The sequence below is a fragment of the Rhinopithecus bieti genome, unplaced genomic scaffold, assembly GCF_001698545.2.
Source record: "Rhinopithecus bieti isolate Rb0 unplaced genomic scaffold, ASM169854v2 scaffold_10614, whole genome shotgun sequence".
Classification (NCBI taxonomy): Eukaryota; Metazoa; Chordata; class Mammalia; order Primates; family Cercopithecidae; genus Rhinopithecus; species Rhinopithecus bieti.
Genome location: NW_016806893.1, coordinates 2,357,736 through 2,383,745, shown reverse-complemented (window position 1 = coordinate 2,383,745; position 26,010 = coordinate 2,357,736). Strand labels below are relative to the sequence as shown.

At 42.3% G+C, this 26,010-nt stretch overlaps 1 long non-coding RNA gene across 1 annotated transcript in view; it reads left to right on the top strand.

Annotated features, from left to right (window-relative positions):
- The first annotated feature begins 9,464 nt into the window (after positions 1-9,464).
- The window catches only part of LOC108533695 (uncharacterized), a 21,346-nt gene continuing 4,800 nt past the window's right edge, over positions 9,465-26,010 (top strand). Inside the window, exons 1-2 of the long non-coding RNA XR_001886794.1 lie at positions 9,465-9,608; positions 20,522-20,633. This is a non-coding gene — a long non-coding RNA (uncharacterized LOC108533695). The remainder of the gene's footprint in view (positions 9,609-20,521; positions 20,634-26,010) is intronic.

The following is a 26,010-nucleotide window of genomic DNA, read 5'->3' as shown; positions in this document are numbered from 1 at the left end:
GTCAGGATTTTGAGACCAGCCTGGCCAACATGATGAAACCCTGTCTCTACCAAAATTACAAAAATTAGCTGGGTGTGGTGGCACACAGCTGTAATCCCAGCTACTCGGGAGGCTGAGGCAGGAGAATTGCTTGAACCCAGGAGGCAGAGGCTGCAGTGAACTGAGATCATGCCATTGCACTCCAGCCTGGGCAACAGAGCAAGAGCGAGATTTTGTCTCAAAAATAAATAGGCTGGGCACAGTAGTTCACACCTGTAATCCCAGCACTTTGGGAGGCCAAGGCCGGTGGATCACCTGAGGTTGGGAGTCTGAGACCAGCCTGACCAATATGGTGAAACCTCGTCTCTACTAAAAATAGAAAAAATTAACCAAGCATGGTGGTGCATGGCTGTAATCCCAGCTACTCAGGAGACTGAGGCAGGAGAATCGCTTGAACCCGCGGGGTGGAGAGCCAAGATCGCGCCATTGTACTCCCGCCTGGGCAACAAGAGCGAAACTCGTCTCAAAAAATAATAATAATAATTAAAAATAAATAAAAATAAAAAGTGAAATGAGGGATCATTCACAATTGTACTCAGGGTATTGCCAGGATTAAATGAAACAATGTGTAGAAAGTCCTCACTAAAAAGTCTGTCATCTGGTGAATGCTCAATACATTTTATTTTGGGACGCTACATGAATAGAATTACTGTAAGTAAACCAAGATTCAGTGATTGGCAGAGAGTTCCATGAAAGCCCTGCAAGAGACGGAGATGGCAGAGGAAAGCTCCCTGCAGACCTTTTGCTCCGTGTATTGACCACAGCAGATATCAACCTGGAGAGATTTGCTTCCCAGGGGACATTTTCACACTGGTGTGTGTGTTGACGGGAATGGGGAGTGCTACTGGCATCTACTGGGCAGGGCCAGAGATGCTGCTTGACACCCTGCATTGCACAGAAGAGTCCCTGCAACAGAGTTATCTGGCCTCAAACGCCAACCGTGCAGAGGTTAGGACTAGCACAAGAGGACTAGCACAGTCCCTTTAGCCTCTTAGCTCCAGGAGTAATGCTTTCCTTTATGGCTAAAAATAGTTGTAAATGGAACTGAAACCGCCCTTGCAAAGATGATGACAACGAGAGAACTCTAGCACGGCCAACTCCATCTTGCTTCTAGCCTCAAAGGCTGGCTATCCTTGCTCAGTCGTGGGCACAGGCCAGGTTAACCATGGGAGGAATTTAGTTTATAGTTTAACTTTGAAGCAAGGATGATAACAGTTCCTTCCTTAAACGGATCCCCTCCTTGTTCCAGGGCTGAAAACATCTTTGTACGACTAATAGAAGACCACAAGATTAGGATTATGAAGTTGAACCATTTCAAAATAATACAAAAATTGAATAGTCTTCTTGGTTTGGCGGGAGAATGATGGCAGTATACGGAATACACTGACCTTGCCACTTTATGAGCAAAAGGTAGTTGTGGCTTACAAAAGAATGTTTCATAATATCCACAGGAAGTGAATAAAGATTCCCCTGCTGTCCCATTTGAATGCTGTGCCACAGTTAGGAAGGTCAAAAAGTTTGATTATAGGGCCACCTTTGTGGTAAGAATGGAGGTTCCAGTAATCTTCATAAAGTTGGTAGAAGTGGGTTGCATAAAATGTTTCAAACTTAGAATGCCCCTCAGAGCACTGAAACTTTTGGTCATAGAGGGAAACATCTGCAGGCAAATGACTTTATGACGAGCATTATCTTTTTCACGATCAGCATTATATTTTGAAGAGCTCCCCAACTGACCATGATATAATAACGACGTTTATCTTCAAAACACTTAGTACTACAGAGAGGCTTTAATGGAAGCTGAAGATATGTACGGTCAGAAAGAAATCTCCTTGACCTCCACATGAGTGAAAAAGACAGCATGGAATAATGCTCAGTGGTAGGGAGAGCACTGATCCAGGAACCCGAAGATCCCACCAGCTTCTGACTTACTGCGCATGTGGTCTCGGGCAGTCTCCAAGCCCTTTAGTTCAGTCCCGTCAGTAAAATGAGGATGGATGTTAGCATCTGCTCTATGTACCCTAGTGGGCTGTGAACATTTGCGAAAGCTTCACGAATCACTGACTAAACAATCAGTGTCTTACTATTCTTGTCAAAAGGTAATGAGAGTTAGAATCAAATTGTATCCTATTAAGGAAATATGTTTATAACCAGATTATTTCCTAAGAACTTCATGTTTCCTGGCATAGTCTTTCATTTCTCTCCTAACATAAAATCTGTCAGGAAACCTATGTTTCACTGGGTAGAAAGTTGCATATCCAGTAAACATATTTTATAATGTCTTATTTTATGGCCATCTCCTCTGGTCATCTAGATAGGATATTTTGGAGGTGATCCTAGTCAGAGATCTTTTCATGACAATGGAGAGAAACCCACCCAAGTTAGTACAAATGAAAGCGTATTACGAAAACTAAATAAAAAGCAGCAGATCATCTCACATGCATCCCAATCAAAGTAGAGCCACTCTTCATATAAATCTCATCCCAAACCCACAAATGACAAAATCAGCCCAGTCAATTCCCTCAAGTCTATATGACCTTACTGCTCCAGTACTCATCACTGATGTACTACAATTTCTTTCTTTTTCTTTCTTGAGATGTAGTCTTGCTCTGTCGCCCAGGTCGGAGTGCTCACTGCAGCCTCCACCTCCCGGGTTCAAGCGATTCTCCTGCCTCAGCCTCCTGAGTAGCTGGGATTACAGGCACGCACCACCACGTCTGGCTAATTTTTGTAATTTTAATAGAGACAGGGTTTCGCCATGTTGGTCAGGCTGGTCTGGAACTCCTGATCTCGTGATCTGCCTGCTTTGGCCTCCCAAAGTGCTGGATTTACAGGTGTGAGCCAATGCGCCCGGCTGATGGACTACAATTTCTGCATCCCTTAGTTTAATCTCTTTCCTTCTTCCTTCATCTTCTTGCCTGCAAAGCAGATGCCATGCTGTTGTCTCCACATCAGCTTCCTTTTTAGCACTTCAAGTTCAGAGTGCATATCACTAAAGCAATAGAGGGACAAGGACATTGGGAAGGGTACTTATACAGAACCACCTTTGGATAAGGTGCTTAACCTCTCAATGCCTCAGTTTCCTCCTCTGTAAAATAGGAATAATAGTATTCCCAACCATAGTGCCTGATCCATGATGCTCAGCATTAGCCATTGTCATTATTAATTTTAGGGATAGGTAAACCTATGAAACTGACCAAAAGCAGGAATAGAACTGCATAATCCAAACTCTATCAAATTCTAAAATAAGATGAGCTGTATTAAGTTTGTCAGGTACGTTTCCAACGTAGGTGATTTGGCCTCCGTCTTGAAGGAGGTGATGGAAATGACTTGGTGGAGAGAGATGTTTTGGTTTTCAATGGCTATGTAACAACTCATCCCAAAACATAGTGGCTTAAAGCAATAGCAGTTATTCATTTACCCACAATTCTGCAATTGGGCAGGACTTGGCAGGAATGACTCACCTCTGCTGTACATGGCATCTATGAGCTGCGCCATCCAAGATGACCTTTTTACTTACATGATGGCATATCAGGTAACAGCTGGCCAGGCATCTCTCTTTCCGTGTTATCTCCACCTGGCTGGCTCGGGCTTTCTGTCATCATGACAGTCTCAGGATAGTCGAACTTCTTACAATGTGGCCAGCTTCCCCCAAGTACAAGAGGAGAAGCTTCTAGATCTTGGTGCCTGGACTCGGGAATCCCAGAAATACTTTTCACCACATTGTATGCATTGCTTGAAACAGGCACAGGGCCAGCCCAGCTTCAAGAGGAGAAGACTGTACAAGGGCACGAGTCTCAGGAGGTGTGGCTTACTGGAACGCCCATGAAAGAGACGATGACAGGAGGTTAACACAGAAGCTTAGCTGCAGGAGATGGTGCATGTGAAAATCAAAACAAAGAAAACACACCAGGATCAGCCAAGATGAGCATGAGAATTGTGAAAAAGACTGGCCTGGCTGTTGTTTTGAGGGGTAGAAATAGAACCTGAGGGTTTATTCAAATCTAAGAGAGTTCTATCATATCCCCTGTACTGTAAGATTTATAGGTTCAAACTACGGAGTAACAGAAACCCCCCACGTGTCCCTGGAAGCCATTGTCTTTTGGGAATTTGAATAATGTCTTCCTTCAACTCTAGGTCAAATTTACCTGTTGAACTCCTGTCAGTTTTTTAAATTGGGAGGCTCAGGAGCAGATACCAACTGTCACAAAGGCCCTGAGTCAGGCCTCTAATAGGAAGTTCATTTCCATGGTCATTTTTTTCTTTTACTGTCTAGTGTAGTACTTTTCCTATCTATTTTTTCCCTCTATTTCTCTGTTTCCTGAAGTGGTAAAACCCTTGGTTTTCTATCGGCTGATTATCTTTCATAGCTATAGATCTAGAAAACTTCCCAAGCTCTGGGCTTGATTGATCCAGGGTGCCGTTTGGGGAGCTGCTCTCTGTCCCATGGTGCAGGTGTATGGGGTGGGTATAAGGGAAGATCTGAGGTAGGTGAGGGCGTAGGGGGAGTGGTATTCAGTGTGACTGCTCATCTGGGGCTTGCAGTGTATGCATCAGTGCTTTTCTCTCCTGGCTGAGAAACAGAGAGCTTAGGCCTGCCTCCAAGAGTCACTTCTCTCCCCTAGAGGGCTGGCGGAGCCTGATACCAGCAAGGCGTACCTGCCACAGGGAAGGCATCACAGCTACCTGTTAATTAACCAAGAGGGCATGGTCCCACTTCACATCTCATTGTCAGAAAACGTTTTTAACAGAGGAAGTCATGCCAGAAATTCAGAATTTGTGCTGAGCTGCGACCTGCCCTGCAGTTACAGCTGAGAGAAGGTCAAGCCTTCCTCTTCCTTAGCCCCTGCCTCCTCTTGTCTCTGCCTACTAAGGGAACCACTGCCTCACTCCACTCCTGCCTCTTAGCCCTCCAGAGATTCCATCCCCTCTCCTCCTTTCCTCATTCTAATCACCAAACGTCTCTATGGTGCCTTCAGAATGTGAGATTTTTTTTTTTATGCACAGTTTTGTTTTAAAGCAGCGTTAGTCTCAGGGTTCATTAATTAAAACATCACACTTAACTAGACCATTATCTCATTCATGGCTAACTCCTCATGGCTAGATCCCCTGCACCCATTCTTTCTGCCAGTTCCTAGGACTGTTGAAACAGGAATGAGCTATAAACTGGTTTGAGGATGGTGCAGGGAGCTTCAAGATTAACTTTCCTTTTTCTGTTCATCAGAAGGGAAAGAAATTAGATTTTGGAGTCATTTGACAAGGGGTAGGAGCGGGGCAAGGAAACAGTTACTTAATTATTAATAATCTTTTTAGCACTCGGATAGGTTTATCACTGAGGAAACCCCACGGGAGGTCCTATTACCGCCCTGGCACAGAGGAGTTCTATCCACAGCTGTTGAATGATGCGTGAGTATCACCCTGCAAGGAATCACTCCCCTGCTTCGTATTTTATATTTTGTTCCCTAAGTTTGTCCCTTAGGACTCTTCTTCCATCACAGACTGTATCAACAGAAAACAAGAGATGAGTTTCTTAGAAACAGCTTCTGTCAACAGTCCCTCCACCTCCCTCCACCTCCTCTGCCAAAAGTGGTGAGGCTGTAAACAGCTTTTATCAGAAAACTGGCACTTGGAAAACATAAAACCAATTAGGGAGCTGTGAAATGACTCAAGAGAGCATGATTGGAGAGCCAGAAGGAAGAATACACACATACCAGACAAGAGCCTTTAAGAGGTAACCTTTTGGAAGACAGAGAGGATTGTAAATAGTCAAGCTCTAAGTTTAATCATTTGGTAGTTACTGAACTTCTTTAGATACATTGGTGTGTGTGTGTGTGTGTGTGTGTGTGTGCGCGCGCGCTTTGTAAGGTTGCTGGGCTGAGAAGATTTATCAAGGGGAAAGTCTAGATAGTTCTTCAGGGAAATGTTTTAGGTGTTCTTTTGCCTTGTGTATTAATTTGCTCAGGCTGCCAGAACAAAGTATCAAAGACTGCGTGGCTTAAACAACAGAAATGTATTTTCTTACAGTCCTGGAGGATGGATGTCCAAGATCAAGGTCCCAGCAGAGTTGGATTGCCCTCAGGTCTCGCTCCTTGGCTTGCTCATGGTTGCTCTCCTGCTGCCTCTTCACACAGTGAAGGTGTGGACCCCAGGTGCCTCTCCCTTTTCTTACAAGAATATCAGCCAGATTACATTAGGACCCCATGCAATGACCTCGTTTAACCTATTACCTCTTTTTAAAAAATAAAAACAAATAGAGGCAGCGTCTCACGATGCTGTCCAAGTTAGTCTTAAACTCCTGGGCCTAAGTGATCCTCCCACCTCGGCCTCCCAAAGTGCTGGGATTACCGGCGTGAGCCACTGTGCCCGGCCACCTAATTACCTCTTTAAAGGCCCTTTGACATACACATTTTGGAAGGACGTAATTTATCCACAACATCTTGTTTGCTTGCATTGGGTGCCAAGTAACACTCTTTCTTCCCTGTACCCTCTCTTTCTGCCAGTTCCTACGATTGTTGAAATAGGAATGGGCTGTAAACAGGTGAGGGAATTGTACAGGGCACTTCCATAGCTTTCCTTTTTCTGTTTGTCAGAAGGAAAAGAAATTAGATTTCAGAGTCATTTGACAAGGGGTGGGAGAGGGCAAGGAAATAATTATTAGTAATCTTTTCAGAAGTTCTGTAAGTTTATCAGAGGAAAACCTGTGGGAGGTCACATCATAGTGTTTTCATTTGAATCTAGGACAAAGAATGGGCTTGGTAGCTATAGTTTCTCTCCAAATCTAGGAATGCATAACACTTGTAGGTTTTAGTCTCCAAGGGTGTCTTGTGTAGCAGTAGAAACCAAACTCATTACAAAGGAGAGGCTGGAGCAAGTTGTCATGTGATGCCGCCAACTTGCCAGGTCAGGACTTGCCACCAAAGCCCAACTAGCTGGCAGTCCCCTGCCAAGATACAAAAACCCTTTAATGACCTGCAGAAACCAGATGGCAGGCTTTGCTTTTCAAAGGAAAGAGATCATGTCAGGACCTCTGGAATTAAAAGTCCAGATTCTTTTAAAAGGACTGGATATAATGCTGCTTGTGCAAAAGATTTTTTTTCTATATTATGTAAGTTTTTCAAGGTGCATACGATTATTCAGTAGTCTAGAAGAATATACACTATAGAAACAGATCAACCATGTTTCCTCTGGATGGTGGGATTATAGGTTTCTTCTTTTAATTTACTTGCACTTTGTAATTTTTTAACAAAGAGGTTGACATTCTTAATAATAAAAAGGTTTTTTTCAAAGATAGGAGCATTTCCAATTTGTTATTTTAGTCTTTCATTTACTCTACTAGCACTTGACAGCGTAGAAATATCACCTTTATTCAGTGAGTTTGCTCATCAATGCCTCATATTAAAATATGTTTAACTACCAATGTCTTAGATGAGAGTGACTGGATGTGATGACTTTAGTGTGGCTCTGGGAGACATATCTTCTGTATGGCTGGGGTTGCTGGAGCTCTATGTTTCAAGACCAGAAGAAACAGGTAGGTCTTCTAATCTCTCCGAAGGAAGAAATTTCCTGATAGCTTAAAACCTGATTTAACCTTAGCCAACCAAGACACTTTATTTCAAATGAAATTGTGTTTACTTGCTTTCTTTATGAGAATGGGAAATGCCATCAGAAAGAAATGATATTGTATGTTTTTGCCTTTACTTTTACGTCCAGGACTACTGAAATCATTTAGTTTCAGAAGCACTTTATCTGTAATAAACACCATCATGAAGAGAGGCTTACATTTCCTTTGTAGGCTACCTAAATACTTTTCTCGTCAAATAATAGCAAATGGAATTATTTACATAATTGAAGCAATTCTTTAATATTGAATATGTAAATTTATCAAGTTTTCCTTATATAGGTATTTCTATTGTGTTTTTGAGAACCATAGAGGTTTTCCATGGGAAAGGACACATCCAGAGATACTGGGAGAGTATGTGTATGATTTTCAACCAAAGACTTAGCTTTTAACAGGGATAATTTTCTTAACTATAAAACCCTTATTGACCAAAATAAGAAAAGGCTTGAGTTAAAATTAGAAAAAAAAATCTTAGAGAATACACTTAAAAACTACTCCTTGGGGTTTGGCTCATGCCTGTAATCCCAGCACTTTGGGAGGCCGAGGAGGGCGGATCACAAAGTTGGGAGATGGAGACCATCCTGACTAATACGGTGAAACCTGTCTCTACTAAAAACACAAAAAATTAGCTGGGCATGGTGGAGGATGACCATAGTCCCAGCTACTCGGGAGGCTGAGGCAGGAGAATGGTGTGAACCCAGGAGGCAGAGCTTGCAGTGAGCCAAGATCATGCCACTGCACTCCAGCCTGGCAACAGAGGGAGACTCCATCTCAAAAACAAAACAAAACAAAACAAACAACAACAAAAAACTCCTCAAAGCTTTATTTTAACTTTTATTTCATATGTTTGATTTCATATAAACTCACTGAGCTTATTTTGCAGAGGTATGCAAAAGTCATTCTTGTTAGCACAGTGAGTGATTCTTTTACTTAATTTGATTTCTTTTTCTTCATAGAGAATATATTAGTTTCCTAAGTCCATTGAAAAACTAGCAATGATAAAACTACATCATTTAGCCTGGCGTGGTAGCTCATGCCTGTAATCCCAGCACTTTGGGAGGCTGAGGCTGGCAGATCACCTGAGGTCAGGAGTTCGAGACCAGCCTGACCAACATGGAGAAACCCCGTCTTACTAAAAACACAAAAAATCAGCCAGGCTTGGCGGCACATGCCTGTAATCCCAGCTGCTTTGGAGGCTGAGGCAGGAGAATAACTTGAATCTGGGAGGCAGAGGCTGCAGTGAGCCGAGATCACGCCATTACACTCTAGTTTGGGCAACAAGAGGGAAACTCCGTCTCAAATAAATAAATAAATAAATAAATAAATAAATAAAATACGAAAAATTAGCTGAACGTGGTGGCAGACACATATAATCTCAGCTACTCGGGAGGCTGAGGCAGGAGAATTCTTGAAAGTGGGCAGTGGAGGTTGCAGTGAGCCAAGATCATGCCATTTGCACTCCAGCCTGGGCAACAAAAGCAAAACTCTGTCTCAAAAAAAAAAGAATGACATCATTTTAAAACTGTTTTCTAGTCCAGAGCAATTTCTAATTAGACTTTGTGAAAACAGTTTTGATTTTATTTAAATAAATAAGTGGGTTTATTAATTTGTCAAGGACTTAACAAAAGTGTTATACTTTTAAATGAGGTGCCAGAATAAAAGACCAAAACACTTAATATGCCCAATGCATGCTCGCTGTCGGCACACGGAACTTTCAGAGAATGACGAGTCCATGGTGTGGAGGGAATGGAATCTCTGAGTACAAACTAAAGAGTTCCCATTCTGTATTCTTACACTTAGTTACTTACCAACCTCTTTACTGATGGCCTCCTGGGTTCCTGTCTTAAGATTCAGTGTAAATGCCGCAACTCCTGTGTTACCTAGTCTCAGCCTAAGCCAACTCCATTGACCAGAGCAACCAATGGAAAATGCTAATGACTCTTAGGCACGCATGGTAAGTTTAAACATAATGTGTGGTTCATGACCAGCCTGGGCAGCATGGTGAAACCCCGCCTCTACAAAAAATACAAAAATTAGCCAGGTATGGTGGTATGTGCCTGTAGTCCCAGCTACTTGGGGTGGTGGGGGGCTGAGGTGGAAGGATTACTTGAGCCCTGGAGGTTGAGGCTGCTATGAGCTGAGATCACACCACTGCACTCCAGCCTGGGTGGCAGAGTGAGACTCTGTCTCAAACAAATTAAATTAAATTAAATTATTTAAAAAAAGACCCATAATGTATGGAGGCGCAGGAGGATTGCCAAATGTCCTTCACAAAAATTCTGGTCAGCCCCTGTGAAAATTAAAAGTATTTTACATTTCGACTGCGAATGTGCCGCTATTGTTGCCTGAAGCTTTTATTTCTGCATTTTAATTTAAAAAAATTAACGGCTTACCTTCAGAACAATTGTAGGAAATGTTACACAAGACACAAAGTCCATTTCTAGCAGACTCTACTTGCTTTCTGTTTCACTCCTGGGTTAACACATTCTTCCTAACACTGAACATTTGTCTATGCCGGTGTTTGAGACAGGAATTGAAACACTTTTGCAAATATGAATTCATATGCCACCTTGTGAGTTCTGGTTAAATATGCCATTTAGACAATTATGCTTACTATCACTTCCTCTGGAAATAACTCCTAAATGACATTAAATAATTTTAAATGGCAATGTGATTTTAAAAGTCACAAAAACAAAGAGAACAAAATAAAAAAAGAAGTAGCATAAAAAAACTAGAAGCTGGAAGTGTTTGCACTAAATGATTTAGGGCAAGGTTTCTCAACTTTGGCACTATTGACATTTTGAGCCATATAATGTTTCACTGCAGATGGCATCTGTAGCAGCATCCCTGGTCTCTACCCACAACTAGGGAGGGGTGCTACTGGCAACCAAAAATACCTCCAGTTATTGCCAAATGTTCCTGAGGGTAAAATTGCCCCTGGCTGAGAACCACTGATTTGGGAAATAAGAAAAATCAAATGTATCCCCAGGAAAAGTCTAGAACCAGGCTTACTCTGGCCGAAGGATGCCCCACTCCCCTCACCTCTGACCTCCCCAAATAAAAAACTAGAGGCACCAGGCAGAAAACAGCACTGGTTAAAAATCTGTAAAAGAGGTAGGTTGAACACTCTGTATGTTCTCTGCTTTAAAGATTCATTCTTTAAAAAGGCTGAATCTTGGGGCTCCAAGGTTGACACCAGGCACAGCTGAGGGTGAAAGTTTCATACTGAATGTGGGCATTATATAGAAACCTACTAAACAGGTGTGGGATCCTAGTTCTTTGCTCAACTCAAGTTCTAAGAACACTGGCATCTAGGTACCTACTTTTTAGGGAGGAGACTGGAAGATTCTTCTGATAAAAATGGACCGAGCCATTAGCAGAAAAAAAATTGACTGTCACTCAAATTTAGTGAATTGTCCTGGCCAGATCACCCTAAACCCTAAGTAAAATCTACCAGTCAATGACCTCTCCCTCTCTTCTCCACACATATCTTCTAATTACAGGCTTTTCAATGCCTCACTCATATGCAAATAGCCAAGAATGGCCAAGCATTTAAAGAAAGGCTCCAGCATGGAAGAGAAAAAAACAAACAAGAAGGAACTTAGAGAAAACAGAAATATTGGGGAGCAGATGCAAAGTTCAAAAATGTTTTAAGTGAAGCTTCCCTTCTCAGCTTGGTTTCCAAATAGCATTCGCCACTGGACTGGGGGCACAGAAATATCCTCTTGTGTCAGAAAATGTAAAAATGTGCAAAGAATGATGAGGCGATGAGATAGAACATAGAAGCCAGCTTGAAGCAGTGTCCCCTGGCCGAAGGAGGACAATCTAAGCATAAAAATAAATAAGAGTATAGAATTGTAAACCTTGATTACAATAGAAACCCATGAGTCCATGATGATATAAACAAATATGAGCAAGGGAAAGCACTTCCTTTCAGTAGAATGCCACCTAATAATCGTAGAAGGAATAATGGAAATAGTTAATTACCATTTGGCAGCACAATCTGTGGTAGCGGACAGAGATGAGGTCATCAATGGATGCTAAGGCTGGTAGGTAGAAGTTTGGTGAGGAATAGGTATTGGCATAATCTCAGAATATTTCTGCACAAAATAACCAACCAAATGCAAAGGGAGGACTGGTGACTTTACAGTCGAGAAAACTGGCAGACTCCAGGTGATCAAGGGAAGTATCACCAGTGGTGGGATGGGTTGGCCTTGTATTCCTGATGTGATGGGCTAAGAAAGAGCACAGAATCCCTGTTGTAGTATTCCTTCCAAGAAGCTATGACTCTTCTCTGGCTGTGGGGAAACACCGGACACACCCAAGTGGATGATCATCCTACAAAATGAAAGGCCTGTACTCTTAAACTATGAGAGAGGGTGGACCGGGTCCGGCGGCTCATTCCTGTAATCCCAGCACTTTGGGAAGCTGAGGTGGGCAGATCACCTGAGGTCAGGAGTTTGAGACCAGTCTGACCAACATGGAGAAACCCAGTCTCTACTAAAAATACAAAAGATTAGCTGGGCGTGGTGGCGCATGCCTGTAATCCCAGCTACTCGGGAGGCTGAGGCAGGAGAACTGCTTGAACCCAGGAGGTGAAGGTTACAATAAGCAGAGATCACGCCGTTGTACTCCAGCCTGGGCAACAAGAGCAAAACTCTGTCTCAAAAAAAAAAAAAAGATATGAGAGAGGGTGAAAGGCTGCAGAATTGTTCTAGACCAACATATAAATACAATGTATGTTTTCATATGGGATTCATATACCTTAAAAGAAAAAGAGGCGTTGTTTGGATAGATGGTGAAATTTCTAGCAAAGATATCACATTTGGCCCAACAACTGCAATCAGGGCTACTTTTTAGTCCACAGTTACCCTTCAAATTGTTTTTGTTTGTTTGTTTGCAGGGGACAAAATGGTGAATTAAACGGAGATATGATGGGGTTTACCACCCCTGTATTCTTTAAGTTTTTAAAGGTAGCACTAATTTCTGCCAGACCCTCTGTGATGCAATATTGTTTTTGCTTTACTATTTTGCATGTGTGTCTGTGTGTGTGTGTGTGTGTGTAAGAGGGTACCAGTTTCAGAGCCTTACACTTGGCCATATTCACCCTGATAGCTCTTACCCCACTGGCCAAAGAAGCAGTGTGGGGTTGTGTTAATTGCCAGGAATGCCTATTCCAAACATACATTCAGAGACTAGGAAATGACGATGGATGAGTGTGCAGACCCATTGAATTCACTGTAAGCCACACCTGAGCCATAACTCCATTTATTACCAGGCCCCTCATATATTCCCCACCATGACCAACTGCATATATATTTTAAAGGGGCCCAACACAAACGGAAAATACAGGACCCCTTGTTAAAAAAATTATTAAGAATTTCAAGAGGGTAACAGTAGAGCATTAAACCAATAATTAAACCACACATAGAACCTTCTAAATGTGAAGTCCTGTGTGGCTGCGCACGTCGTACATCCACAAAGCCGCTGCTCTAACAGGGTCCCATGATGGTGGTTCAGGTCTCTGGGTATTACTGTCAACCTGGAGTCTGTGTCCAGCAGTCCTCAGAATGTTTGGATAGTCCCCTTTCTCCAGTGTGAAGTTACCCAATTAAATGGCTATTCACCTCTCTGAGGAAGAATCGGGAAATCATTACTGCGAATACTTGTGCCTTCCTGGGCACCCAGCCTCTCTTTCTTTCTTTTATTGTTTGTTCGTTTGTTTGTTTGTTTTTGAGACGGAGTCTTGCTCTGTCACCCAGGCTGGAGTGCAGGTGTGATGTCAGCTCACTGCAACCTCTGCCTCTCGGATTCAAGTGATTCTCCTACCTCAGCCTCTCAAGTAGGTGGGACTACAGGTATGCCACCACGCTTGGTTAAGTTTTTGTATTTTTAGTAGAGACAGGGTTTCACTATGTTTGGTCAGGCTGGTCTCAAATTCCTGACCTCAGGTGATCAAGTCGCCTTGGCCTCCCAAAGTGTTGAGGTTACAGGTGTGAGCCACTGCGCCCAGCCCCAGCCTCTCTTTCAATTGATGGGCTCTGGGACCCAAAACTGGCTCAGTTCAGAAAACTGGGCAAGACATCCTGACTTTTCATTGGAATGACCGTCCTGACCCTCCATCGTTGATGTGTTTGTACAGATCGTGTAGTACTCTTTTTGTCTCCTCATGTGTTTTTCCCTAAGCACATTATATTCGTTAACCATCTCCATACCTCTCTGCAGGTCAGGCCCCTTGGCTGCCACTCCACCCTGCCAGTGGTTACAATAATTGCATCCACCTGCTAATGATGGTTAAGTACTCCCACTTGGCCTCTATGGAGGGTGTGTGTAGGGGGGAGTGGGAACTGGCCTATCATCCTCATTGCTACACAGTGAGCCCAGTCCTGTAAAGACAGACTATTACCCTCTTGAAATTCTTAATAATTTTTTCTTTTTCTTTTTTTTTTTTTTTTTGAGACGGAGTCTCGCTCTATCGCCCAGGCTGGAGTGCAGTGGCATGATCTCGGCTCACTGCAAGCTCCGCCTCCCGGGTTCACGCCATTCTCCTGCCTCAGCCTCGTGAGTAGCTGGGACTATAGGCTCCCACCACCACGCCCGGCTAATTTTTTCTATTTTTAGTAGAGACCAGGTTTCACCGTGTTAGCCAGGATGGTCTCAATCTCCTGACCTTGTGATCCACCCGCCTCAGCCTCCCAAAGTGCTGGGATTACAGGTGTGAGCCACCACACCAGGCCGAAATTCTTAATAATTTTTTTTTTAACAGGGGGTCCTGGCCTACCTGTTAAAAAAAGGGAAGAACTACCACTGAACCCGTAGAGATGTTGGTGCCCTCTCCGCAGCTGTTCCTTATTCCCTTGGCGAACTGTGTAGACTCTGAACTCTCCCGCAGAGCATAGTCATCCATGCCTTAGATGGCACATCTATTCTGTTCTAGTGTGTTCACTTCTGTGAGCCTTGTGATCCATCTGCCAAGGCAATTCTGGCGTTTCAGTCACAGCATGGACCACTGCTTTTTCCTGGCTTCCTAACAGCATGTTTGCACCATCTCCTGGGGCCTTGCCAGAGCGTTGAATCCAGAAGAGTGCTCTCAATAAACACTTTCTTATTCAAAATAACGTTTTGTCTGCCTTGATCCAGCACCCTAGGACATCCTGTCCCATGTCTTCTCCCCTGGCTCCTGCCTGTACTTGCTGACCAGGTCCTACAGTTTCTGTTGTGTCTAGTCCCTTTCCTCCCCAGCTGAGTTATGTGGTGACCTAGTCTAGGGATTGGCCTAGTGGCCAGGATAGGAGATTGGGATGGATCTGGGGGGCACATGTTGTTATGCAGGGGAGCAGCCTCTGCATTGTTTTCAAGAAGAGAGGAGTAGTAGCCCATAGTAGGGGAGGGATGGACCTCAGTTCTCTAGGTGCCTCAACCCAGATGCCCCCGTCCTACTGTCAGGCTCCTATTTTTTGTCAACCAGAGCCCTGACCTTGGCAGAGCAAACCTGCCTAGGTTGAGAGATTAACCTTCTTTAAAGCTACCTTCATGAGAAGTTCTGAGCCTGGTCCTCAGCTTTCTCTGCAGCCCTGCGACAGGAGAAAAGAGATTCATCATTTTATTTTGATGAGGCCTTCTGGCTGCCACTCTTAGCTTTTGAAAGTTGATGAATCACTCTTATTTGTTTTCTTTTTCCGAAGCACTGGGTGAGCATAGCGACAGCCACCTTTACTATCCTTTTTATGACTATTTCCTCTACACTGCTCAAATGCCTGGTACAATGTACCAGCCAGTACATTTGCCACCACCAGTGAAATCTGGGGTTTTGTTTTGTTTTGTTTTTTGAGATGAAGTCTTGCTCTGTTGCCCAGGGTGGAGTGCAGTGGGGTGATCTCAGCTCAGCCTCCTGGGTTCAAGCGATTCTTCTGCCTCAGCCTCTGGAGTAGCTAGGATTACAGGCATGTGCCATCACGCCCAGCTAATTTGCTATTTTTGTATTTTTAGTAGAGACAGGGTTTTGCCATGTTGGCTAGGCTGGTCTCAAACTTCCAACCTCAGGTGATTTGCCTGCCTTGGTCTCCCAAAGTGGTAGGATTACAGGTGTTAGCCACCGTGCCTGTAAAAGTTTTAACAATTGCACTATTGCCTTGTGCTGTCTGTGCCTCTCCCACAACCGGCAATGGGCTTCTCAGTGCCAGCCAGAGCTCCAAAATCCCATCTTAGCATTGCTTTCTCAGACCATTTCTGGTACCAGATTATCACGGATTGGGTTGCTCAGCATGCAGACTCAAGAGACGGACTGGCAGGCAGGAGGTTGACCAGGGAGGACTCTAGGGATCAATCGTGGGAGGGAAGGAAAGGCAGGGAAGGGGATTGGGTTGCATCTAGTTGTTACCTTTTCATTTTCCTGGGCAGGAAATTAAACTACCAAGTCAGTGCTCAACACTGCAACCCTAGTGTCAGTGAAGACAGATGAATTGGGCAATTTGGATGTATTTAGAAGGGACTGGTTGCCTCTTTTAAAATAAGTAATGATAATGGTCTATTTAAAATTGTAGGCCGATCACGGTGACTCATACCTGCAATCCCAGCAATTTGGGAGGCTAAGCGGGGAAGATCGCATGAGCCCAGGAGTTTGAGACCAGCTTGGGCAATGTAGCCAGACTCCATCTTTACAATTTTTGTTTTTTAATTAGCTGGGTGTGGTGGCACATGCCTGTAGTAGCCTCCAGTCTCAGCTACTCAGGAGGCTGAGGCAGGAGGGTTGCTGGAGCCCAGGAGGTTGACAGGTTGAGGCTGCAGTGATCTGTGATTGTGCTGCTGCACTCCAGCCTAGGTGACGTAGTGAGACCCTGTCTCAAAAAAATAAAATAAAATAAGATAAAATTGTTTGGCATCTTTCAAATTGCTTTCATGTCTTCAGTTCTCATGGTAATTCTCCAGTGTCAATGGAGAAGATGTTATTATCCCTATTTGATGGATGAGTAAACAGGCTCAGAGGGGCTGGGTTTTACCATGAAATCTGTCGACAAATGCTGGACAATAAATGTAATTATCAATAGATTTCCTTATGTTTCAATTGGTTGTCTTGAATTTTAAAACAATCGCTGATAGACTGGGCGCGGTGGCTCACGCCTGTAATCCCAGCACTTTTGGAGGCCGAGATGGGCGGATCACGAGGTCAGATCGAGATCATCCTGGCTAACAGGGTGAAACCCCATCTCTACTAAAAATACAAAAAAATTAGCCAGGTGTGGTGGTGGGCGACTGTAGTCCCACCTACTCGGGAGGCTGAGGCAGAAGAAAGGAGTGAACCCGGGAGGTGGAGCGTGCAGTGAACCAGGATGGTGCCACTGCACTCCAGCCTGGGCAACAGAGTGAGACTCAGTCTCAAAAAAAAAAACAAAACAAAAACAACCACTGATAAAAAAGAAATTGCGGCCAGGCTCGGCCCCAGCACTTTGGGAGGCCGTGGCAAGCAGATCACAAGGTCAGGAGATCCCAGACCATCCTGGCCAACACAGTGAAACCCCGTCTCCACCAAAAATACAAACATTAGCAGGGCGTGGTGGCTTGTGCCTCTAGTCCCAGCTACTCGGGAGGCTGAGGTAGGAGAATCGCTTGAACCCAGGAGGCAGAGGTTGCCGTGAGCGGAGATCACACCACTGCACTCCAGCCTGGCGACAGAGCAAGACTCTGTCTCAAAAAAAAAAAAAAAAAAAAAAAAGAAAAGAAAAGAAAAGAAAAAAAGAAATTGCCTAAATATTAAATTGTGCTACATAGCAGATATTTTTTCTACCAAAGGTTTTCTATGGTAGTCTTTCTTTTTTTTTTTTTTTTTTTAGACGGAGTCTTGCTCTGCCTGGGTGGCTGGAGTGCAGTGGCCGGATCTCAGCTCACTGCAAGCTCCGCCTCCCGGGTTTACGCCATTCTCCTGCCTCAGCCTCCCGAGTAGCTGGGACTACAGGCGCCCGCCTCGTCGCCCGGCTAGTTTTTTGTATTTTTTAGTAGAGACAGGGTTTCACCGTATTAGCCAGGATGGTCTCGATCTCCTGACCTCGTGATCCGCCCGTCTCGGCCTCCCAAAGTGCTGGGATTAAAGGCTTGAGCCACCGCGCCCGGCCTCTATGGTAGTCTTTCACAGACAATAAGCTTGTTCTAGAATAATTTCTTCAAGTTTCAAGAACATCATATCAATGCCCATTAAAACTCTCTGTACGTTGTAAAAGATTTAAATTGAGCTGTCAAACAGCTAATCTTAGAATTAGATAATTCCATTTCTATTGGCAAATGAGATATAAGTTATGCCTGGTGTAAGTTTAGAAACTGTAAAGCAAAATAGAAGTGTTTTGGGAGGTGGAGGAGACTCCCAAGGCTTAGCAGGCTCTTTTTAAAAAACTGATAAATAATATTTTACGTATTTATGGGATACATGCAATATTTTGTTACATGCATAGAATATGTAATGATCAAGTCAGGGTATTTGAGATGTCATCATTTTGAATATTTATCATTTCTATGTGTTGGGAACAATTCAAGTTCTCTCTTTTAGTTACTTTGAAATATACAATATATTGTTACTTACTATAGTCACTCTACTCAGCTGTTGAACAACAGAACTTATATCTTTTATCTAACTGTATGTTTTTACCCATTAACCTACTTCTCTTCATCCCCCCTCCCACCCACACACCCTCCCTGGTCTCTAGCATCTGTTATTCTACTCTCTACCTTTGTAAAATCAACTTTTTTAGCTCCCACATATGAGTGAGAACATGTGATATTTGCCTTTCTGTGCCTGGCTTATTTCACTTAACATAATGACCTCCAGTTCCATCCATATTGCTGTAAATGATATGATTTTATTCATTTTTCATGGCTGAATAATACTCCATTGTGTAGATACACATTTCATTTATCCATTCGTCCACTACTGAACACAGGTTGACTCCGTATCTTTGCTGTTGTGAACAGTGCTTAGCAGCATCTTAACGGTGGCAGTTGCATCCAGTGCCATAGATACCAGAGAGCTGGGGAAGGCACTGGAGAAGAGCTTGGCTCCAGTCTATGAAGCACTCTTCTAATTAGAATTCTCTGAACTCATTCAGTACCTCATGATTTAGTCCATTTATATGTTTACATCATGGAATGACTAGAGACCACTGGCCCTTCACTTTTGCTGTAAAACAAAGTACTTATTTTTGTTTGCTGTTAAGTCTTCTTTAAATAATATAAAATTACATTTGAGTAAGTACTTATTGAGGGTATTAATATTACGTCCCCATTACTAGCTAAACACTTATTAAATAAATTGTTAAATTCTAACCTTCTAGACAAGACTTTACTGCAATGGAGCCTGAAATTGCTGCCCATAGACTTTTTGAAGCTCTTATGTAAAGAACTGAAATAAATTTGGGGCAGGTGACACTAAAGTAAGGGAGATACAATATTTTATAAATTTCAGGCCTTGGTTTTATAATAAATTATGTGACTTATTTTAAAACATTAACTCATATATGTATATGTATGTGTGTGTGTGTATATATATATATATATATTTATATATATGTAGTACAGATTCAATGGTGCAAAAGAGTCATCAGTAAAAACCAAGTCTCCTTCCACCCATCCCAAAGCTACTTAGTTTTCCCCTCCAGAGGAAACTAATTTCCTGTATTCCCTACATGGACAAACCTCTACATAGATTCTACACACACGGCAGCTTACTACATATACTCTTCTACAATAATAAAGCTGCTAATTTTCTTTCCCAATGGAAAAATCATCTTACATGGAATGGATATATCATACTGTATTTAACCATTAAAGGACATTTAGATTGCTTCCAATCTTTTGCTATATGAAGCAATGCTGTAATACAGTTTCATCTTATGTTTAAATCTTTGCTATGCTGAAATTTATTTTGGAATAAGAAGTGAAACAGGGATACAAATTTATTCTTTTCTAGATAGCCACCAAGTTATCCTAACATGATTTATGGAATCATTAATCTTTTACTACTGATTTGAAAGACTTTTTTTTTTTTTGAGACGGAGTCTCGTTCTGTCACCCAGGCTGTAGTGCAGTGACATGATCTCGGCTCAGTGCAACTTCCACCTCCTGGTTCAAGGGATTCTCCTGCCTCAGCCTCCTGAGTAGCTGGGACTACAGGTGTGTACCACCGCACCTGGCTAATTTTTGTATTTTTAGTAGAGATTGAGTTTCATCATGTTGCCCAGGCTGGTCTTGAACTCTGGACCTCAGGCAATCCACCTGCCTCAGCTTCCCAAAGTGCTGGGATTACAGGTGTGAACCACCATGCCTGGGCTGAAAGGCCTCCCTTTGTAAGCAAACTTTGTATATGTGTTAGAGTAAATTTCTATTGTTTTGTTTGTATTTGTAAGTGCAGACATTTTAGTTATTATGGCCTTAAAATGTGTTTTAAATATCTGATAGGGCTGTTTCTCATGATTATTCTTTTTCCAAATATTTCCGGACTTTTAATACTTATCCAATGTGGTCTGTGGAAAATAGTTCCAGAATGTGTATTTCTCCCCAAATTTCAAGTGACTATTAAGGATTTGATATGTGGCTAGTGTCATTAATGAACCAGATTTTAAGTTAATTTAAATTGCTACATGAGGCCATCGGCTACTGTGTTGCACAGTGCAGTTCCAACAGATCTGTTTGTATATAGAAAAGGCTATTAGTTTCTGAACACTAGTTTTGTACCCACTCACCTTATTCAAGTCTTCTATTATTTGTGGTATCTTTTTAGTTGATTCTCTTGGGTTTTCCAGGTATGCAACTGTATAATCAGAGGTGATCATTTTACCTCTCTCCTTCCAATTAATATAACTTCTATTTATTTTTGTCTTTTAGTTTTATGGAAGCAGTGGTGCATTGACAACAGAAGTGGTGTGTGTGCATTTGTGATGAAAGGTGGAAGAGAAGATGTGGATTTCAGACAAAGAAGATAACAAGTGATCTATATGTAAATATTTTAGTATTATTTTTCTTTTTGATTCATAATGTTTACTCTTTAGATATGGTATAGACATTTGATCAAACATCGATACAACATCATGATTTGGTCTGGGATATTTTGAAACTACATTTGTCTTTGGCCACTGTGAGAGTTTTCATAAAAAATAGCACGATACAAATAAAAGTGATAGTTTCAACTAATGTTTAAGTCACCTGCCTATAATGGTGCAGTGCAATTTAGCTTGTAGACTGATTTCAAAGTCAATTTTGTAGTAGCCTTAATTAATCATCTAGTCAAAACAAAAACAAAAAACAACCCAATGTACATTGAAACTCTTTGATACGTTATGCTAATTATTTCTCTTTCTCTAATAACATCTGAGTCATGATTATTAAGCCTTAGTATTATAAAAGTTCTATGTCAAGACAGCAACTTGGCCAGGTGCGGTGTCATACCTGTAATTCCAGCAATTCAGGAGGCTGAGACAGGCAGATCACCCGAGTCCAGGAATTTGAGACCAGCCTAGGCAATATGGCAAAAAAAAAAAAAAAAAAAAAAAAAACCATCTCTACGAAAAATACAACAACAAAATAATTAGCCAGGCGCAGTGGCATGTGCCTGTAGTCCCAGCTACTTGGGAGGCTGAGGTGGGAGGATCACTTGAGCCCAGGAGGCAGAGGTTGCTGTGGGCTGAGATTGTACCACTGCACTCTCTAGTCTGGGTGACAGAGTGGGACACTGTTTTTGTTGTTGTTGTTGTTTTGTTTTTAAGACAGTAATTTGTCAAGTTTTATATACACAATATTAATTTCGTATAAAGCTTATACCAGTTTGCGGAGGCCTCAAAGTTCAGCATATATGGGGAATGGAAACAACATGAATGTCAAGGCTTTTGTGAAAGTCCATGAAATAGAAACATAAAAGGCCACGGAATGGATTGAAAATGATAAATAACTATCAAATTTGGTGACTTAATCTCACATTTCTTTATAGTGATCTTTCTGGACTGTGTTGAAGGTTTTGCCCCATAATATAGACTGTCTTTTTCTCTGTAAATTGTTACCTATTCAGTGTAACTAAGTACATGTTTCTTTTACCTTTTATGGAAATGTTAATTTCCCAGGCATTTCACTTTTTTGGGCACTCAGGCACTTCTGGAACACACAACATCTATATATGGATGGTGGGCTTTCCCAAAATGTAGTTGAAGTTGTCATGCATATGAGAAGAGTGACTGAGGATGCAACTGTGAAATCATTTCCAGGCCAATTTCTTCATGTTCTACCTGAAATCCTTTACCTCTCATTCAAGAGAGCGTTAGTGAAAAACCAGGGGTTTGGTCCTGCTGCCTGCCACACAGAAAGCCAATGACTGAAACAATGAGTCCTGCCAATGAGGAAGGCTTTAATTGGGTGCGGCAGCCAAGGAAGTGGGAGCTGAGTCTAAAATCCATCTACCCTACCAGCTAAAACTAGAGGTTTATATAGCAGGGCAGAAATGTAACAGTGTGTAAGAAAATAGGAACTAGGGAGGGGCAAGGAAACAACCACAATGAATGAGGGGTCCTGAGGGGTCTGGAATCTCATTGTCTGGATATGGTGATCTGGAGAGTTTCAGTTCTTTGAAACTTTTTTTTGAGAGGCCTGAAGGTGGTTCCTGAGAAAGGGACTCAGATAAAACAAATATAAGTTTCAGGCTTTAAGGCCAGAAGGGTCAATTTCCATGTTTATTTAAACAACAACAACAACAACAAGAAACAAAAAACAACTATCTATGGTACTATTGGGTTGGTTTGAAAAGCAGACCAGTGAATGAAGAGAAGTCGGAAAGACAGTGACTGGTAGACTGCTCAGGATGGGCCATGTTAGCCCCAAAATTTAGCAGCTTAAAACAACTAAATCAAAAAAAGTTTTATTTTTTGCTTGTGCTACCCATCCATTAGGTTGACAGAGCTCTCTGACACTTAGTCACTCAGTGACTCGGGCTGATAGAGCAGCCACCATTTTGAACATTGCTGGAGGGAGAAGAAAACCCTAGAAGATACCAACCTAGCAAACTCTGGCCCAGACACATGGCACTTCCACTTACGATGCACTGGCTGGAACTAAACACGAGATCCCACCTAACCACAGGAGGGTCTGAAACTGGAGAGAACTGGAAATATTTGACAAACAAAACTAATGATTACCATGATTGTACTGAAAATGTGTTGAGGCCGGGCATGGTGGCTCACGCCTGTAATCCCAGCACTTTGGGAGGCGGAGGCAGGTGGATCACGAGGCTAGGAGTTCAAGACCAGCCTGGCTAAGTTGGTGAAATCCCGTCTCTACTAAAAACACAAAAGAAAATTAGCCGGGCACGGAGGCAAGTGCCTGTAATCCCAGCTACTCAGGAGGCTGAGGCAGAAGAATCTCTTGAACCTGGGAGGCAGAGGTTGTGGTGAGCCGAGATCGTGCCATTGCACTTCAACCTGGGCAACAAGAGACAAAACTCAGCCTCAAAACAAAAACAAAAACAAAGCCTCAGCCAATCACAAACAGCCAACCAACCAACTGGTTATATGGTTAGGGATCTCTCATCAGACCATACCCAAATAAGGCAAATGGCTCATCATACCACGCCCCAGTAAGGAAAACATCTAGCTGTAGCCAATCAGATGATTTCTCTACTTTGCTTCTGTATTCAGCCTATAAAAGCTCACTGCTCATGCTACTACTTAGAGTTCTCAGAACCTCTTCTGGTTCCAAATGCTCTTGATTCATGAATCATTTTTTGCTTAGATGAACTCCAACATATTTATTTTGTCTAAAGATTTTAACAATAAACATACCAGATGGTGAGGTGACAAGTGATTTTTTTTTTCTCTTATAGTGCTTTTCTTTTTCTCCTTTCTTACAGAGAACATGCATTACCTTTGTAATTAGAAAAAGAAAACTTGTTAAAATAGGTGGTAGGTATGTGGGTGTTCACTGCTGTATATATGCATGATAGGGGTATATGTATCTAAATTATCCAAAACTGGTTTCAAGTCATTAACATACAAACTAAAAGGAACTGAGGCTGGAATTCAGTTTGAAGACTTAGAATAACCAAGGATATTCTAATTCTAATACAGTACTCTATAGACAAGCATGTAAGAAAATCTATTTCTTTTAAATTATGCACAAATTATCTTCTTAGTGGTAGCGCTTCATTTCTCCGTGGAAATGGCCACTAGGATACCAGGTAATTGGTGCAGAATAATAAAATAATAAAACATGGGAAAAAAAGGAACCAAATATAAAGACTTCATTATTTATGCTCTGACTCCCAAAACTCCATCTAACTTAGTTGCCTTTTTTTCCTCTGCCTGTTAGGCCTCTCATTTGGCTGTAGAATTCTCCAGCCCCTACAAATTATTGTTGCTTTCCCTTTTTATTTAATATGAATGGTAATACCATTCTTCCAGCTGTGAACATTTCATAGGATAAAAATAATTTTTCTTTCCCTCCGTTCTCCCCTATCCTCTAATCCAATTAAGGTCTACGTTCTTCTAATTTTCACTTCATAGTGCTTCACTTCTTTTACTATTAGCACCATCTTAATTCTGCACCAATTACCAGTATCCCAGTGGCCATTTCCACAGAGAAATGAAGCGCTATCGCTAAGAAGATAATTTGCACATAATTTGAAAAAAAAAAGATTTTTTCTTACATGCTTGTCTATAGAACTGTTCTGATAGAGTACCGTATTAGAATTAGAATATCCTTGGTTATTCTAAGTCTTCAAACTCTGAATTCCAGCCTCACTTCCTTTTAGTTTGTATGTTTATTACTTGAAAGCAGTTTTGGGTAATTTAGATGTATACATCCCTATTATAGACAACAGAAAGATAAGTATTCTAAACTATGACTGGCCTCTATAGACAATTGGCCCTGCTAAGTGAACTATGGTAAAATTGCCGATTATCATTTTGGCAGATATCTGCCACCAATTTTATCATATTATTCATTGACCTACAGGTCCATTTTGCAACTAACTTACTATGGAAGATTCACCAAGCAGTGAAATTGCTTACAATTAGATGCCTCATGGGTCCTTCATTAACTTATTTTCCCTGAGGAATGTACTAATTGGCTGCTGGCAACATTTACCTTAAAAATTTTTCCCATGTTAAAGGAATTGCACTGAGGATACAGTTATTTTGGAGCCTGAATTATGTCTATATGTTAGAATGCAACTGCTTTTTATGAGGAAGAATCTGGCTATGTCAAAAACACTTTCCCCATAGGAATATGGGTTGGCCATTTTGGGGGAACTTTCATTCTTTTTTTGTTTTGTTTTGTTTTGTTTTGTTTTGTTTGAGACGGAGTCTCGCTCTGTCGCCCAGGCTGGAGCGCAGTGGCACGATCTTGGCTCGCTGCAACCTCCGCTTTCCTCCAACCTCTGCCTCCTGGGTTCACGCCATTCTCCTGCCTCAGCCTCCCGAGTAGCTGGTACTATAGGCGCCCGCTACCACGCCCGGCTAATTTTTTGTATTTTTAGTAGAGACGGGGTTTCACCGTGTTAGCCAGGATGGTCTCGATCTCCTGACCTCGTGATCTGCCTGCCTCGGCCTCTCAAAGTGCTGGGATTACAGGCGTGAGCCACCGCGCCCCGGAACCTTTATTCTTTAAAGAGCTGTCAGCCCTGTTCTTCATTTGGTTCACACATCATGAAAACTTCCAGGTTTTCAATCACTGGAATGGCCAATTCCTTATCAAAAACTCAAGGAAATTGCTTATTTTAATTTTTTTGAGACAAGATCTCACTTTTTGGCTCAGGCTGAGGTGCAGTGGTGCGATCACGGCTCATTGTAACCTCCACCTCCCAGGCTCAAGGGATCCTGACTACACACCTGCACCACCACGCCCAGCTCATTTTCTGTATTTTTAGTAGAGATGGGGTTTCACCATGTTGCCCAGGCTGGTCTCAAACTCCTGGACTCAAGTGATCCACCTACATCGGCCTTCTAAAGTGCTGGGATTATGGGCATGAGCCACCTCTCCAAGCCTCTGGAAACTGCTGTTTAAATATGTAGTCTAGTGGCCCGGCGCCGGTGGCGCACGGCTGTAATCCCAGCACTTTGGGAGGCCAAGGTGGGTGGATCACAAGGTCAGGAGATTGAGACCATCCTGGCCAACATGGTGAAACCCCGTGTCTACCAAAAATACAAAAATTAGCTGGGCATGGTGGTGCATGCCTGCAGTCCCAGCTCCTCAGAAGCTAAGGCAGGAGAATTGCTTGAACCCCGGAGGTGGAGGTTGCAGTGAGCCGAAATCCCCACCACTGCACTCCAGCCTGGCAACAGAGTAAGACTCTGTCTCAAAAAAAAAAAAAAAAAAAAAAAAAAAAAAAAAAAAAA